The 17092-nt window shown below is 27.4% G+C and overlaps 1 pseudogene; it reads right to left on the bottom strand.

Annotated features, from left to right (window-relative positions):
* Nucleotides 1-592: 592 nt before the first annotated feature.
* On the bottom strand, nt 593-11558 carry LOC107016514 (annotated as a pseudogene).
* Between the last annotated feature and the right edge of the window lie 5534 nt (nt 11559-17092).

Consider the following 17092-nt stretch of genomic DNA (forward strand, 5'->3'; position numbering starts at 1 on the left):
AGATTATTGTTGTTTCTAATTTCTTTTGCATTTCTATAAACTCATTGTGGTGTTGTAATATTTTAGCTATTATTATGAGCTTTTGAAATAGATGTATGTATGAAGTTCAGTGTTTAAATTATATATCTGTCAATTTATATTTTAAATGTAATTACTTTTAATCTTATATAATTTTGATAGTACTGTCTTTTAATTTTAGAACCTTACTTAAATAATATAAATATTTCACTCTGTCGTTTCTCAATAAAATAAAATAGGCAACCTTATCAATAAGTGTGCATGTATTTTTAATATCCATTTATGGCTATAAAAGGTTATCACTGATATTTAGATCATAAAAAAGACTTATACAAAGTTAAAGGAGACTATATTATATTAATTAATTTCACATACTTTTTGCTTGATGTCAAATGCGCAATCCCTTTTTATTTATTTTTGTTGATACATGAAATATAATTGGTAAAATTAATATTGTTAATTTAAACATTTTCTATTTGATAGCACAATTTTAAATTATATAACAATAGTAAAAAATAAATGTGCAACGCACGTTGTCAGAAACTAGAATATATATATATACACACACTAGTTTATATAAATTGGGAAAATGAAAGAGTGATAGCCTACCACTTGTGCTGTGAATATTTCATTAGGAAAATACGTCCACTTGAAGTATCGGGTTCAAACTCCGAATATATGAAAAAACAAAAAAATAAATGGTAGACAATGATCAAAGATTATAAGCAAATATTAGAGGTACATAGAAGACACAACTTTTTTCTTGAATACATCATTACAAAGTAAGTTTCCTATTATTATTTCGAAAACAATGCCCCCCCCCCCCCCTTTTTTCAACAAGAAGCAAACAACATTACTTTTCATTTACATTGCTCGGACTGCACTAATTTTAGAGATTCAATCTGTAGACATTTTTTAAGAGTCCGAGCAAAACATAGTTTTTCACAAAGATTATAACCAAATTAACAAGCAATTTCAACAACTGGATCAGTCTTAAAGAAAGTGCTCCTGTAATGTTTGTTCAACGGTGCATTCGCTTCAAAACGTTTAGGCAAATCAGGATTTGCCAAAAACAAACGTCCAAATGAAACTAAATCAGCATAACTTTCAGTAATTGCTTCATCTCCATTGGTTTTATTGCATCCACCAGAAGCAATAAGTGTCCCTTCAAATGCCCTCCTTATTGATTTTAGGCAACGAGGTTCGTCCTTTGGCTCAAACACATGTAGATATAAAACTCCAAGCTTAGTGAGTTCACTAGCCAAATAAGTTGACAGAAATTCTGGGTTTGAGTCTTTTTTTCCATACACTTCAGAAAATAGAGAGAATTTTACACCAACTCTGTCTGATCCAATTTCATCCACAACTGCTCCTATAATTTCGAGAGCAAGTCTACACTCAATGCTTCCACCATATTCATCGGTTCAATCATTGACTTGATCATTCAAGAACTGATCGATTGTGTAGCTGTTTGCAGAGTTGATCTCGACTCCATCAAATCCTTCATTTTGAGTAACAACAACATGTTATCAAGTGAAAAAGTTGTGCAATGTTGTAAATTTGTGTTAAATTAATAGATAAGTTGTTACTAGCTTCAATGGCATTGCCGGCTGCAATTCTAAAATCGTTGACAACGATAGGGATTTCATTAGCTTTTAGTTGCTTTGGTGTTGGTTTGAAGTACTCACCATCTTCAAGTACTACACATCGTAAAGAACAAAATACAAGAACAACTCAATCACAAAAATAAGCTCAAGAACTGAAAATTGTTCAACATTAACCATAAAAGTTAGCTAGCTCGAGATACGAGGATTGCTTAAGTCCATATAAAAAAACTAGGTCAAATTACCGTCAACGCAAACATGAGAATCTAGCTAGCATTATATTATATTAAATCCATTACCTGCATTCCAAAACATTATGAAATTGTTGAGAGTTGAATTGGATAATCGGCCTGGATGCCAAAGCTGACAAAAAAAGACACTGCCTTTGCCATGAACAGAGTCAAAAATGGGCTTCCATGCCTCTGTTTGATCTTTAGTCCAAATTCCAGGCACCTTCAAATACAAAAGTAACTGAAAAATAAATCTCATATATACTAACAGTGAGTTATGAATCATCATCAGTATGCAATTCAGGTCGATTAGAAGGGTATAAGACTAGCTAGAATTGAATGTTGTATGTATGAAAGAAACATATCATAATGTATTTTACCAGAAAATAGATGGTTGTTGTAATACCCCATATATTTTAAGTTCAGAACATGCAGATTTATGGACCACATCAACGAGCTGTAAAAGGAACCATGGACCGTAGATGAGGGTCGTAGATCAGGTTCAGAGTTAGTGAAATTCTTGAGTTCAGAGACAGTTGGCATTCAGCCAGATTTCTACGGGTGGTAGATTGACTCGTAGATCAAAGTAGTTAGACTTGACTTTTAGCCTGATTTATACAGACCATGTCTACAGCCTGTAGATGGAACTACAGACAGTAGATTGGTCGAGTAGATCAAACTTCAGAAACTCAACTTGATTTCTACAAGATTAAACCACGGACTGTAAATGACCCTCATAGACGAGTCCCGACAGTTTCTAAGAGGGGCTATTTAAACCCCCAATGCTTTAGTACCTAATTTGGGGATTATATCATGGTATTACTTTCAGTATACTCTCACATAATCTTTCTCCCTAAGCATAGAGCAAGAATAAAAAAGAGTAACCTAGGGTTTCAAGAATCTCAATCAAGTTTTCTTCGAGAACTCTTGTTCTCTCAGGTATATATATAAGGCTATAATAGTGAATGATTGAGTTCTTCCTCATGGCCTACATACATATTTCAATTAGTAAGACGAAAATCTAGGGTTTTACTCCATGATCTATGATTTTCGTCTTTTCTATACTTCCTAGTGTTGATTCTTGATTTTTGTGCACTGTTTTCATAATCAAAGTCATAAATAGTAAGTCAGAAAGAGTTCTAAGGGTATATTAATCTTTTTAAGTGCATTATTTTCACAAGAAAAGCATGACTAGTTCTAAAGAAGAGCACCAGTTTTAAAGGTAAGTTCAGTATGATCATAAAAGAAGCATTTTTTTAGTATTAACTCAATATAAAGATTTCTATGCGTTATTGCACTGTATTGAGAGTAGTACTGAGCACCGAGTTAAGTAAGGGATTAAATAATCTAAGCCCTATAATTGCACCGCCAACGTAGGATAGGATCATGCAATTGATTAGGGCGACTCCTCATAAAACCCCATGTAAGGGGCTTAGATCATTAGTTAAGCTTGTTCTTTACCCCGGTAAGGGTATAGGATGACTCTAACAACATGTGCAAGACGTTGCATCATCATGATACTCATATTGAGGATTTTCGGTTAGAGAAAAAAACCTAAAAATAGTAAATTATATTATTTTCAGGATTTGCTACTATTACATACTTTTATGTTGTAAACCTTTGTTATTGAAGTACACTTGCATGTTTTACTTTTCATCTATCTATTTACAGTCTATTCCATGAGTTATTCTTTCAGTTTAACCAGTGTTTCATTTAACTATTTTACATAACAATATACTGACGTTATTTGACATTCATCATTAAATAATGCAGGTGATCAGGATCGGCAACAAATACTTCTCTAGGATTTCTTCCTATCAACATTTTGGTGAGACCTCATTGCTTTCGGAGGGCTCCAGATCATTTATTTCATTTAGTATTCAATAGACAGTTTTAGTAGAATGTTCAGGTAGTAGCGGTATTGTCCCTGACACCTATATATCCCTAGTTCAATAAAAGCTTCATATAGACATGTTAGTTAAGTCAAATTGAATTATATTTCAACAGTTTCTCAAACATCTCTATTATTCATAAAATTACTTGAGTCATGTTTTCTTAATACCTCATATGGTCACTCAACTATGCACTATTCTCTCAGAAAGTCACTTAACTTTCAATTTTCACTCAAAAGTCACTTAACTATGCACTTATTTCTCAGAAAGTCACTCAACTTTGAATTTTAACTCAAAAGTCACTCAAGTATCCACTCTTTCCTCAGAAAGTCACTCAATCTATTAAATTGTTTTTTTTAATTAAAATTTGTTGATATTAATTATTTACCAAATTTTTTTAAAAATAAAAATACTATTTAAACCATTTAGTGATCCACCCACCTAACCCGACCCATTAAAAATATGATATGACCCATTTTATTTTGTCTTTAATCCTAATTCAAGTTTTAAAGAGAGGGAATAATTTAGGATTAAAGACAAAATAAAATGGGTCATATCATATTTTTTAATGGGTCGGATTAGGTGGGTGGATCACTAAATGGTTTAATTTATTTTTTAAAATTTTTGGTTTGTTATATAAATAATTAATATTAACAAATTTTAATTAAAAAAATAATTTAATAGATTGAGTGACTTTCTGAGGAAGGAGTGGATAGTTGAGTGACTTTTGAGTTAAAATTCAAAGTTGAGTGACTTTCTGAGATAGAAGTGCACAGTTGAGTGACTTTTGAGTGAAAATTGAAAATTGAGTGACTTTCTGAGAGAAGAGTGCATAGTTAAGTGACCATCTGAGGTATTAACTCTTGGTTGTTTAGATTATCTTATAAAAACTTTCGCATGGCCAAAGGTTCGCTTGGGACCAGCAATGATTCTGAGTGTTGGTCATGCTCAGGGTGTAGACTCGAGGCATGACAGTTATGTTTTTCCATATGTATCTACTTGTTACGGAATATCGTGTGCCAAATTATAGATTTTATCATATCATATATTATTATAAGCATGAAGCCTCAAAGATAAAAGTTGAAAGACCAATTTACCCCTAAATATCAAAATATTGAACCACATTTATCATTTAATAATTAAACAATTCTCTTAATCAAATTGTAAAAAAACTTAAAACAATTAAAACGTCTATTCAAATTTCTGCCATTATTGTGCTCTACATTTATCAATGCAAATTTTACCAAATATTGTTATATAATCTTTAAAAATAAGTTATTCCTTCAATATTAACTACAATGTTGTAAAACATTTCATATCCATGGTTACTAATTTAATGATAAAACCCAAAAGTCTGTAACTGATCCATTAGTTAGGTAAATATTACATGGATATTAAGATGTAAAACATAACTGAAATGAAACTTGAGTGGCTAAAGCGGAAGATCAAATGAAGAAAGAGATTACTCTTGATGAAATTTGACGAATAGAATAAGCCGAGGGAAGAAAAGATATGTAATTGATTCAACATTTGGAGAGAAAATTCCTGAAGAATGGACTACGTACTTGTATTATTATAAGTGAGAAACTCCAACATTAAAAATTGGATTACCATTTTGCTCTTAGACTAAATAAAAATATTATAAAACATGTAAATAATAAAATATTAAATAATTAAAAGTTGAGAAGTCATTATAAAAACAAGTTATTTATCCGTAATTTAACTACATTGATAGAAATCTTTCATCTCCCCATTAATTAACTTAATACAAATTACTTGAACTCAATTTATAATCCTACTGATTTATATCTCACATTTACTATTTTTTTCCTTGAGCTTCCAAAAGTTATATGAACTTTTCATGTTCCTTGTTAAATAGAATTGGAGTAATATATAGTCATGTGCAGTGATTTTCTACAACTCAAGTCACATTAATCTTTCATCTTTAAGCTTTATATAATACTGATCAAAAAGAAAATAATGTTACATAAAACGGGACGGAGAGAATATTTAGATCATTAGCAGCTATATGCCATAAAAGTTTGAGTATATAATATATTGTTCATTGGTAACTACTTTATTCCTCTTATGTTCATTTTAGTTCTCAACAATATATATTTAATATATGAAGATTTCCTTCAGTTTGCTAAATATCTTTTTTTTCTTTCTATATTTCAGATTTTATTCGGCAATTGTACGCCCTCTCATTTCTCACCATCAGGTACATAATGGATACGCTATTTACAACTCTCTCTCTCTCTCTTTTAATCAATTTTATTGTTTCACATACATAAAATAAAGTTTGTGCGAAATGTGATATAAAGATAAGATTTTTGAGATTTGAGAAATTGTCTTAATAATTTTCAGGATATTTAGATCTTATACTTTTTAACATCTTTTAACTTTTTATATCAAGTCTCTTGTTCTTTAATAAGGATTGATTCTTATTATATTTCGTAATGCAATTATACTTAAACAATAAAAGTAATACTCTTATGTCAAATTTTCATATAAAAGAAAATGTTCTTGAATAGAGATTGATTCTTATTATATTTCGTAATACGATTATATTTCAACCATATAAATAATATTATTATGTTAAAGAAATTCCATTCTTGATTCAAAGAAATGATACATGTAGGTGCAATTCTAATTAATATATATTGATTCATTTTATCTTCATCAGAATATAATTACTACTTTTTTTAGGTGTATACTATAAAATTGACAATGATATTCTAGCCATATTAAAGAAGACGTATGTTGATCAACTTTCTGTTCAACATTTGCAAAATATTTCTTTCATTCGACAACAACTTCATGTTATTTGTACGACTATAAGAGGAGAAATTCTCAAATTTTGAAAAAAATATAAAGAAGTTTTATAATGATAATAATATGGGATAAACGTGCAGAGCACGTTCCCAAAGACAAGTATTATTATAAGTGGGAAGAATGTTAGGCAAAAATGAATTACTATTTTATCCCTGTACTAAATCATAATCAAAGTAATTAAATATTAGTAAATAAATTGCTAATTATTTTATAGTCTTAACTTAATTACTCTTAATTTTTAAATTTGAAAAGTCTTACCCCTATCCTAACATTGAAATAGTAAAAAAAATCATCTAATTGGTTATTAGTAAAATATTAGTATATAAAGTATATAATAAAGTTTAATTATCTTAAAGACACGTTTTCCTGTTATTATTTTTTAAAAAATAGTTTAAATTTTTTGAAGTTTATCTCTTAGACTATTTATAAATTAATTAATTGTTAATTTGTTTACATGTGTTGATTTATGTTTCCTTAATTCTTATTTGATGCTATAATAGGTGAGAAAATTATTTTAATGAGAATTTTTTTTTTTTTGTAATTTGTTCAATTTCTTGGAGTTATTTTTTAATATTAAATATAAAACTTTTAATTTATAGTATCTTAATTACAATGTATAATTATTAGTTTCAGCCTTCAGTAATTCTATCATATAATAATGAAGACATATTTAAATGATGCAACTGAAAAGGCATAACAGACAAGGGAAACAAAGAGTCTCATTTACTATAATATATTGTGTGTATTCTATGTTAATCATTCAAAAATCTAATCTACCATCTTCCTAATTTCATATGTTCATCGGATATACTCCAGTAAGTATGTATTATTTCTTTTCTTTTTGTTTCATCTTTGCATATTCTAATTTTGTTGGTACAAAGAAAAATACATAGATGAACATTCTGAAACTTTTATGATTTCTTTGATATGCTTTTCTTTTTCGATAGCAGAATGATGGTATCAGAACCTTTAATTATAAGAGTGCCCTGCTAGACTTAAAAGATAAGTTATTAGTGTAATTTTGTACATGGCCAGATTATAGAAATCATTGGTTCAATATTTTTATAATTTTCTTAAATTATCTTTTGAGTTTGGAGAAATAACTATTGATAGAGTATAAATTGGTACTAATGCGACGTGTTGAAAAAGATTATAGATGTCTTCGATTATATTCACATTCAGTAGTCTACAACCTACATATATTAAGCTATCCCAAGAAAATATTTATGACATATTTGTACTTAGTCTGGTAGATGTTTTTTTTTATGATATAACATATACTCTTATTATTATAAGTGGGAAGCTCTTAACTTAAAAGTTGAATTACCATTTTGCCCTTATTTTATCCCTAAACTAAATTAAATATTAATATATAATTAATTTAATATTAAATAATCATATTTAAATACATGCATCTAGACACAATAGTTCAAATTCTAATTATTTACATACTAAGTAATAATTATATTATACTAAAACTAAGAAGGTGTAAAGTCAAACTTTGAAAGACAAAAATATTTTATAGAAAATTGTTAGAAATTCTTTCATAGGAAATTGTTAGGAATTACTTTTTTTAGAAAAAAATAAAAGTTATTAATTCTTTCTCTATAATTAATGTGCTTAAATGATTAAATTTGTTATCCTCTCTCTGTAGTTAGTATAATTAAATGTATTGAATTATTAGTAAAAACAATCACCTTTCCTCTACCGCATGTCTAAGATCATTCAACTTCTGAAATTAACTTAAACAACTCTTCACCTTTTCATCTTATCCAATGAATCTTTAGCTATATATATGTATCATTTAAAAATAATTGTTCTTTACCATTTGCCTCGTGTTGATGTGAATTATTAGGCAATTTACATGTACTTTTTTTTTTGTTTTGAGATATTAATATTTGTTGATCCTCATTAGAATGATATTTTGAATCATAAATTTTATGTTTACTATTTTAGATTATTTTTTTTGTTACGGGAGAAATTTTTTTTACTCCTTGTGTATTTCTTTTACTATATATATTGTTATAATAAAAGTCTTAAGAAGGATATGAATGTTGTATGTATTCTTATTTGTTTAATTTTTTTGTAGTCTTTACCGATTATACTTCTTTAATATAATCTTCTATGAAATTATGAATGTTATAAGTCTATTTTTATTAGTGCTGAAATTACTAATTTATGACATTTAGATTCGTTTTTAAATGTACTTTTATAATATTTATTTACTTTTATCTTTCCTTACTAATATAGTTTCTTTAAGTAGCTACACATTTGTGTACTTACTAATATGGAGAGTAATGAGAGATTATTAAGAATAAGTTATATAGATATATTCATATTATTAGATGCTATAATAATATAATTATTTTTTTATATTTCTTACTTGATGGTCAATGTACTATTCGATTATTATGAATTTTATTTAATAAATAAAATATAAATTGGTAAAACTAATATTTCTAATTTCAACACTATATAATAATTCAACTTTATAATAATTGTCTGAGGCAAACGTGCAACGCACGTTTCGGAAACTAGTATTATTATAAGCATGAAGCCTCAAAGATAAAAGTTGAAAGACCAATTTACCCCTAAATATCAAAATATTGAACCATATTTATCATTTAATAGTTAAACAATTCTTTTAACCAAATTCTAAAAAAACGTAAAACAATTAAAACGTCTATTCAAATTTCTGCCATTATTGTGCTCTACATTTACCAATGCAAATTTTATTAAATATTGTTATTTAATCTTTAAAATAAGTTATCCCTTCAATATTAACTACAATATTGTAAAATATTTCATATCCTGGTTACTAATTTAATGAAAAAACCCAAAAGTCTGTAACTGATCCATTAGTTAGGTAAATATTACATGGATATTAAGATGTAAAACATAACTGAAATGAAACTTAAGTTGCTAAAGCGGAAGATCAAATGAATAAAGAGATTACTCTTGATGAAATTTGACGAATATAATAAGTCGAAGGAAGAAAAGATATGTAATTAATTCAACGTTTGGAGAGAAAATTTCTGAAGAATGGACTATGTGATTCTTACGTACTTGTATTATTATAAGTGAGAAGCTCCAACATTAAAAATTGGATTACCATTTTGCTCTTAGACTAAATAAAAATATTATAAAACATGTAAATAATAAAATATTAAATAATTAAAAGTTGAGTAATCATTTTAAAAACAAGTTATTTATCCGTAATTTAACTACATTTATAGAAATCTTTCATCTCCCCATTAATTAACTTAATACAGATTACTTGAACTCAATTTATAATCCTACTGATTTATATCTCACATTTACTAATTTTTTCCTTAAGCTTCCAAAAGTTATATGAACTTTTCATGTTCCTTGTTAAATAGAATTGGAGTAATATATAGTCATGTGCAGTGATTTTCTACAATTCAATTCACATTAATCTTTCATCTTTAAGCTTTATATAATACTGACAAATAAGGAAATAATGTCACATAAAACGGGACGAAAAGAATATATAGATCATTAGCAGCTATATGCCATAAAAGTTTGAATATATAATATATTGTTGATTGATAACTACTTTATTCCTCTTATGTTCATTTTAGTTCTCAACAATATATATTTAATATATGAAGATTTCCTTCAGTTTGCTAAATATCTTTTTTTTCTCTATATTTTAGATTTTATTCGACAATTGTACGCCCTCTCACTTCTCACCATCAGGTACGAATATGCTATCTACAACTCTCTCCCTCTTTTTTTAATCAATTTTATTATTTCACATACATAAAATATAGTTTGTACAAAATGTGGTATAGAAATAAGATTTTTGAAATTTGAGAAATTGTCTTAATAATTTTCAGGATAATTAGATCTTATATTTTTTAACATTCTTTAAGTTTTTATATCAAGTCTCTTGTTCTTTAATAAAGATTGATTCTTATTATATTTCGTAATGCAATTATACTTAAACAATAAAAGTAATACTCTTATGTCAAATTTTCATATGAAAGAAAATGTTCTTGAATAGAGATTGATTCTTATTATATTTCGTAATACGATTATATTTCAACCATACAAATAATATTATTATGTTAAAGAAATCACAATCTTGATTCAAAGAAATGATACATGTAGATCGATGCAATTGAAATTAATATATATTGATTCATTTTATCTTCATCATAATAAAAGTAATACTCTTATGTCAAATTTTCATATGAAAGAAAATGTTCTTGAATAGAGATTGATTCTTATTATATTTCGTAATACGATTATATTTCAACCATACAAATAATATTATTATGTTAAAGAAATCACAATCTTGATTCAAAGAAATGATACATGTAGATCGATGCAATTGAAATTAATATATATTGATTCATTTTATCTTCATCATAATATATATTTACTATTTTTTTTTTAGGTGTATACTATAAAATTGACAATGATATTCTAGCCTTATTAAAGAAGACGTATGTTGATCAATTTCTGTTCAACATTTGCAAAATATTACTTTCATTCGACAACAACTTCTTGTTATGCATACGACTATAAAAGGAGAAATTCTCAAATTTTAAAAAAAATATAAAAAAGTTTTATAATGATGATGGGATAAACGTGCAGAGCACGTTCCCAGAGACTAGTATAGTAAAAAGGGAGAAAGAGAGAGAGATATAATTTGCCCATTGGAGATGTCAGAGGCACGAGTTGATTCAGAAATGATAAAGCCCCCATTAGTAGCTCTTTGAACATAATATTCAATAGCATATGTGGCTGTGGGGTATTGTTGTATGATCTGTTCCTTGTCATTGGTGGCATCACTACTCTGAACATATAATACAATTTCTTAGTCACACAAAAACAAATAAAACACTTTCTAGTAACACAATTGACAAATTTACACAGTACCTATGAGAGAGCTCAAAACTTCCCATTTTGTAAGGAGTAAGGAGAGGAATTGGGCTGGACTTTGCTGCCATCTCAATCTCAATGAACCTTTTTTCTTGTTAGCTTCACTAAAAACTACTAGCAAATATCAAATTTGTACACGAGTTTGGTCAATATTTAAGTGTCTACTCTCACTAAAATATTGTGCTAACCACTAACAACTTGTATGAAAACTATTCAGAATAGATGACCTAATTAAGAATATAATAGTGCTTAATTAACTTTTAGGTATCTTTACCATTTCAAGTGGGTGGAATAATCAAGGGCATAACATATGAATATGTTTTCAATTTGGCTTTGACATCTAAGTCCTCTAATTTTGGATATATATAAGTAGACATTTAAAATTGTTTAAAATTAAATAAGTAGATGCACTCATCCTGCGTGACATAATATATATAGAATATCATGCTTAAGATATAAAATTGTCATGTAGGATACCACGTAAGACAAATGTGGCTATTTGTTTTGTCTTATACAAGTTTAAGTGTCTACTTGTACACACCTAAAGTTGGAAGGCATAGATGCAAGTTGAAGCCAAGTTGAAGAGCACATTTATGTTTGGCATAATACATAAATATATCTTTTAACTTGGCCTCGTTTTACATTTATGTCACTTAATTTTGTGAGTGCACAAGTAGACACTTAAATTTGTATAAACTTGAGTAAGTAGACATATGAGTCCTACATGACATAGAATGTCACATAGGAATCAAATTGTCACGTAGGACATGTGCGTCTATTTATTCAACTTTATATAAGTTTAAGTGTCGAGTTGTGCACACCCAAAGTTAGAGGACAAAAATATGAGTTGAGGCCAAGTTAAAGGGTATATTTATGCATTATGCCTTTATATTTTATGCCAAAAAAATCAAAGCTTAAAAAGGTAAAGTGCTCTACCTACATAGAGGTGTGCCAAAATTAAACCGATCAATATATCAGACCGATAAAAATATTATTGGTTTATTATTATTAAGTTATTGGGTTAGCGAATTTTAATGGTTTTATTTTTAAAAAAATCAAATTATCGGTTAAGTTTTTATTTTTTAATATTGGGTTATTGGTAAACTGATTTTGTGGTTTTTACTTTTTCTTATTAGCCTTGATCAATTCACATTGTTGGTCTACTTCTTGTATGTGTGTTAGACATGTATAGTGCTTTTCATTCTAGTTATTACTATTTCTATTTTATGATCATTATGTGAAGTTACATTATCATCTCTTCGCGTTAAATTATTGGAGAAGTTATATATTTGTTTGATGAGCATTTTCTTATTGGTTAAACAAAAAACGGAATCATTAAGGACCAAAAACCGTACATCGAAAATCGATAAAAAAATATTTTAATGGTTTGGCTATTGGTTAGCATATTTAAAAATCGATAACTGATAGAACGAATTGATAATACATAGAACTGGCCGATGCACACCCTTATCCAGGATTTTAAAAGGATCGATGAGTGCACTATTACGAAAAAAACGCATCTAAGATATAAATTTGATCAGTTTGACCTTTAGGTTCGCAATATGAACTGTTAAATTTTAAAAATTATAGATCCAAATACATAATATTACTAGTTTTAAATTTTAATATACACATTTGATTGATTATATAAATTACTTTTAGAAATTTCAATGTAACACTCTTTATCTTTGAACTATTAAAGGAAAAAAATAAAAGAAAAATTAGTTGAAACGTCAAAAGTGTTACTGAAACAACTAGAAGAGGTGTTACTCAAAAAAGAATATAGATATAAGATTTTAGATTTCTATCTTGACTTAGAGATTACACTCAATCATCATTGTATTTTTATATTGTACTTTTAATGTGGGTCCATACATTTGTATTTAAATATTGTTTAAAAAAATATAAAACTACTATAAATGATCTAGAGAGGGGAGCATGGGTTCAGTAAACCACGGAACTCCCTTTAGATACGCTTCTACCTATATACCTACCCTCTCGATGTCTTGGAAAGTATAAAAGGAAACTCAACTTGAACTATGCATTCCAAGAAAAGTTTTTTTTCCGATAACTTATATGGTAACTTTCCGACGTACCAGTTGTTTCTTCCACAAGCCATAACTCATCCTTGAAAGTATGAAATTCTTAGTTTTCCTCCTATCACACAGTTTGGTGTACTCTTACGAATAAACTCGAAAGAGGTTATACCGACTCATTATCTCTGATCTAAAGGATTAAGATGGGTGGGCTGATTGACATTTTCAATTCAAATTTTGAAAATATTTGCTCATGTTCTCAGATATTTAAATTAATCATATGATATATATATATATCACCTCGTGTAATTATACACATCAACTTAAATATGAACTGAAGTTTTACAACTTATTGAAGCTAATGCTTAAAAGACTTGATTCTATAGTTATACGGTGGGATGGACTTGACTCTAGACCAGGTTTTGGATTTGAGTTTTTGGTACGTGAATAATCTTGTAAGGGAGTATTTTCCATTAATGAGCCTAATGCAGCCCCTAATTAGTTGAAGCCCCAATTAGTATTATCAAAGTAACGTTTTAAGCGCGTTAAAGCTCTAAAGCAAGACTCAGAATATATTGAGTGTTTCACCTTGCTTAATGTGTTCTTCAGTGTCATTATCAAGGTTTTAAGACATACTTTTCTTTGTTGACGAACCTCTGACACTAAGCAATTTATATTTTCACTTTATCGTGATTATTTCTCTATTTTAATTCATATATTTGTCATTTATGCTTACAAATTATTCTTGGGCTATATATATATATATATATATTTGTATTTTTATCTGCCTTTAAGCTTTTTTTGTTGAAGTGCACACTTAATTTACACTTTGGCTTAAAGCCTCAACAAGCATTAAAGCTTTTTTTGTGTTTTTTTTTACTTTTGATAACTATGAGTATCAAACACCGCATGAAAAAACCACAAAAATATGCGATAATGGTCAAGAATATAGGTACATATGAGTGGGCATAATATGGCTCATATAAATAATACTAGTTTCTGAGGACGTGCTTCGCACGTGTGTTTCATGTAAATTTTTATAGATACGTTAGAATGACTAAAATCTCATGGAAATATATATGTAAATTGTAATGAATATATATGTAAATTGTAATGAATAATAAAATGTAACAATTACAAAATTCAAAGACTTACGGCAATAAAACATTCATAGAAAACTAAATTAAGAAGTTTAACAGAGTGAAAAAATGACAAAAAGAAACAGAATATTTAAGAAAAAATACAATATAGGCATTATTCTTATAAGATTGATGTATATATAGATGAAAAAATAAGTACAAAATCAGTACATAACACTCTGAGTTTTTATCGACTCCTTTCATATCCTATCAAAATTCAAGAGTCTTCATCATCTGTTTTTACTATAGAATAAAAATAATATCCTAATAATCTTGGTAGGAGTTTCATGAGATAAAGAAGTTGAATTTATATAAATAGAATAGAAGGAATATCAAAAGATATCTTACAATTTTAGTTTAAATATTTGGAGGTTATGAATATGAAAAGATGAGAGTTATGAATATTAAGAGTATAAAAGTTAAATAAGTAATTAGAAAATAATAATAAATAAATGAAGAATATGAAAAAAAAATTAAAGTTAGCAAACCATGTAAAAAGAACAACTAAAGTTCTTATCATGTAATTAAGCATTAATGAATTTAAATTTGTGAAGCTAGAGTCATTCTTTAATAATAATCAAGAGGACATTATCAACGTGCGTCTCCATTTTGTAGATTTGCACCCTTTAAATTATTAAATTTCGTTATTTATCATAAAGGATAATACTTTATCCACATCAATTATATTATTCATGAGAGGGGTTAAGAAAAAAGTTATAAGAAGAGGAAAAGAAAAGAAATTTAGGTAAAGATTTTTTTAAAAAAAAGTTATAATTATTATATACATATAGATTATAGATGATAAATATTAATAGATTAGATATTTAATTAGGAATTAATCTTAGGAAGTCTAAAAGTCATTAACATTTAATTAAATTTATACAATCAAATATTTAAATATTTATAACAATTTAATTTATAGAAAGGGTAAAACCGTAATTCAACTTTCAACTTTTTTGTTCATGCTTTTAGTAATATATGATTATTTTGGTGTTGTTTCAAATTTATTTTTCTCTACCTAAAAATTTTGTTAGAGTAACAAAGTAACAATAACGAAAGTGGTGAACGATTGACCACAAACAAGTAGATTGTCAAAAAATGAATTTATTTATGTTGTTGTCGTGTACATTTTAACGGTCTTAACTTATTTATAGGTAATATTAATTATCGAAAACTGTCACATAATTTTTTATACAAGGAGTTATTCTAACGATAAAATTTTCGGATTCTATATTTTTCAAGGGAAAAGGGTCTGATATACCCCTCAACTTTGTCATTTGGAGCTGATATACCCCTCGTTATAAAAGTGGCTCATATATGCCCTTACCGTTATACAAACGGCTCACATATACCCCTGCCGTTACAAAATGGCTCACATATACCCTTCATTTAAAGGAAGTTAAAAAATTAGTTTTAAATTTATATTTATTACTTCTAATTTTTTTAAAAAAATTATTTAGGGGTATATATGATTCTTCTATCAAAGTTCAAGGTATATTTTAATTTTTTTCATACATAAATTATTTTTTGACTTCTTTTATTACAATTATTTGAATTTCTTAATTCTTATTTTGTTTTTTTTCTTTCATTCCTCAGTTTAAAGAATAAAAAATTAAACTATTTTTTTGTGTGTGTATTGTAATTTAATTTCATATTCGAAGAAAAAATTTGATCATCTACAATAAGTTTTACAAGAATATTAGTGAAACATAAATAAATTTGATTATCAAAATAATAATTATAAATTAGTCATTGAAACCAACAAAAGTAAAAAAGAAATATGTTTGACGAGGATTAAATTTACTCATATGGGATTATAATTATTTAGAAAAAAAAAATAAAAATTTAGATTAAAAATATTATTTTTTCCATTTCCGTTAGAGGAAAAGGGTATATGTGAGTCATTTGTTTACAAGTAGGGGTATATATGAGCCATTTGTTTACAAGTAGGGGTATATATGAGCCACTTTTATAACGAGGGGTATATCAGCTCCAAATGACAAAGTTGGGGGTATATCAGACCCTTTTCCCTAGAAAAAATGATGTTAAATCGCTACATAAAAACATCACCTCAGTTTTTACAAGACAAATATATCATCAAACATATATTATGATAAATTATGCAAAAGATAAAAATGATTAGATATCAAAATACTTTTTATCATTCATTATATATTTACAATTCTTGAGATACGTGATAATGTCAAATCATTAAATTTCTATTGAAATGTTCTTAAAACCTACTAAAATTTACTCTTTTTTCTTAAAACAATCAGATTACTGAAAAAAATTATTCAAAAGTTTAGAAAGATTATTTGTGCCTGCACGAAGTGTAGGTAAAGTTCCTAGGTTACTTCATAATTTGACATACACTCCCACAAGCTGCACAAAGCTAACTAGTAAATCATCATCATTTATCTTACCAAA

Source organism: Solanum pennellii, chromosome 4 (genome assembly GCF_001406875.1).
Source record: "Solanum pennellii chromosome 4, SPENNV200".
Classification (NCBI taxonomy): Eukaryota; Viridiplantae; Streptophyta; class Magnoliopsida; order Solanales; family Solanaceae; genus Solanum; species Solanum pennellii.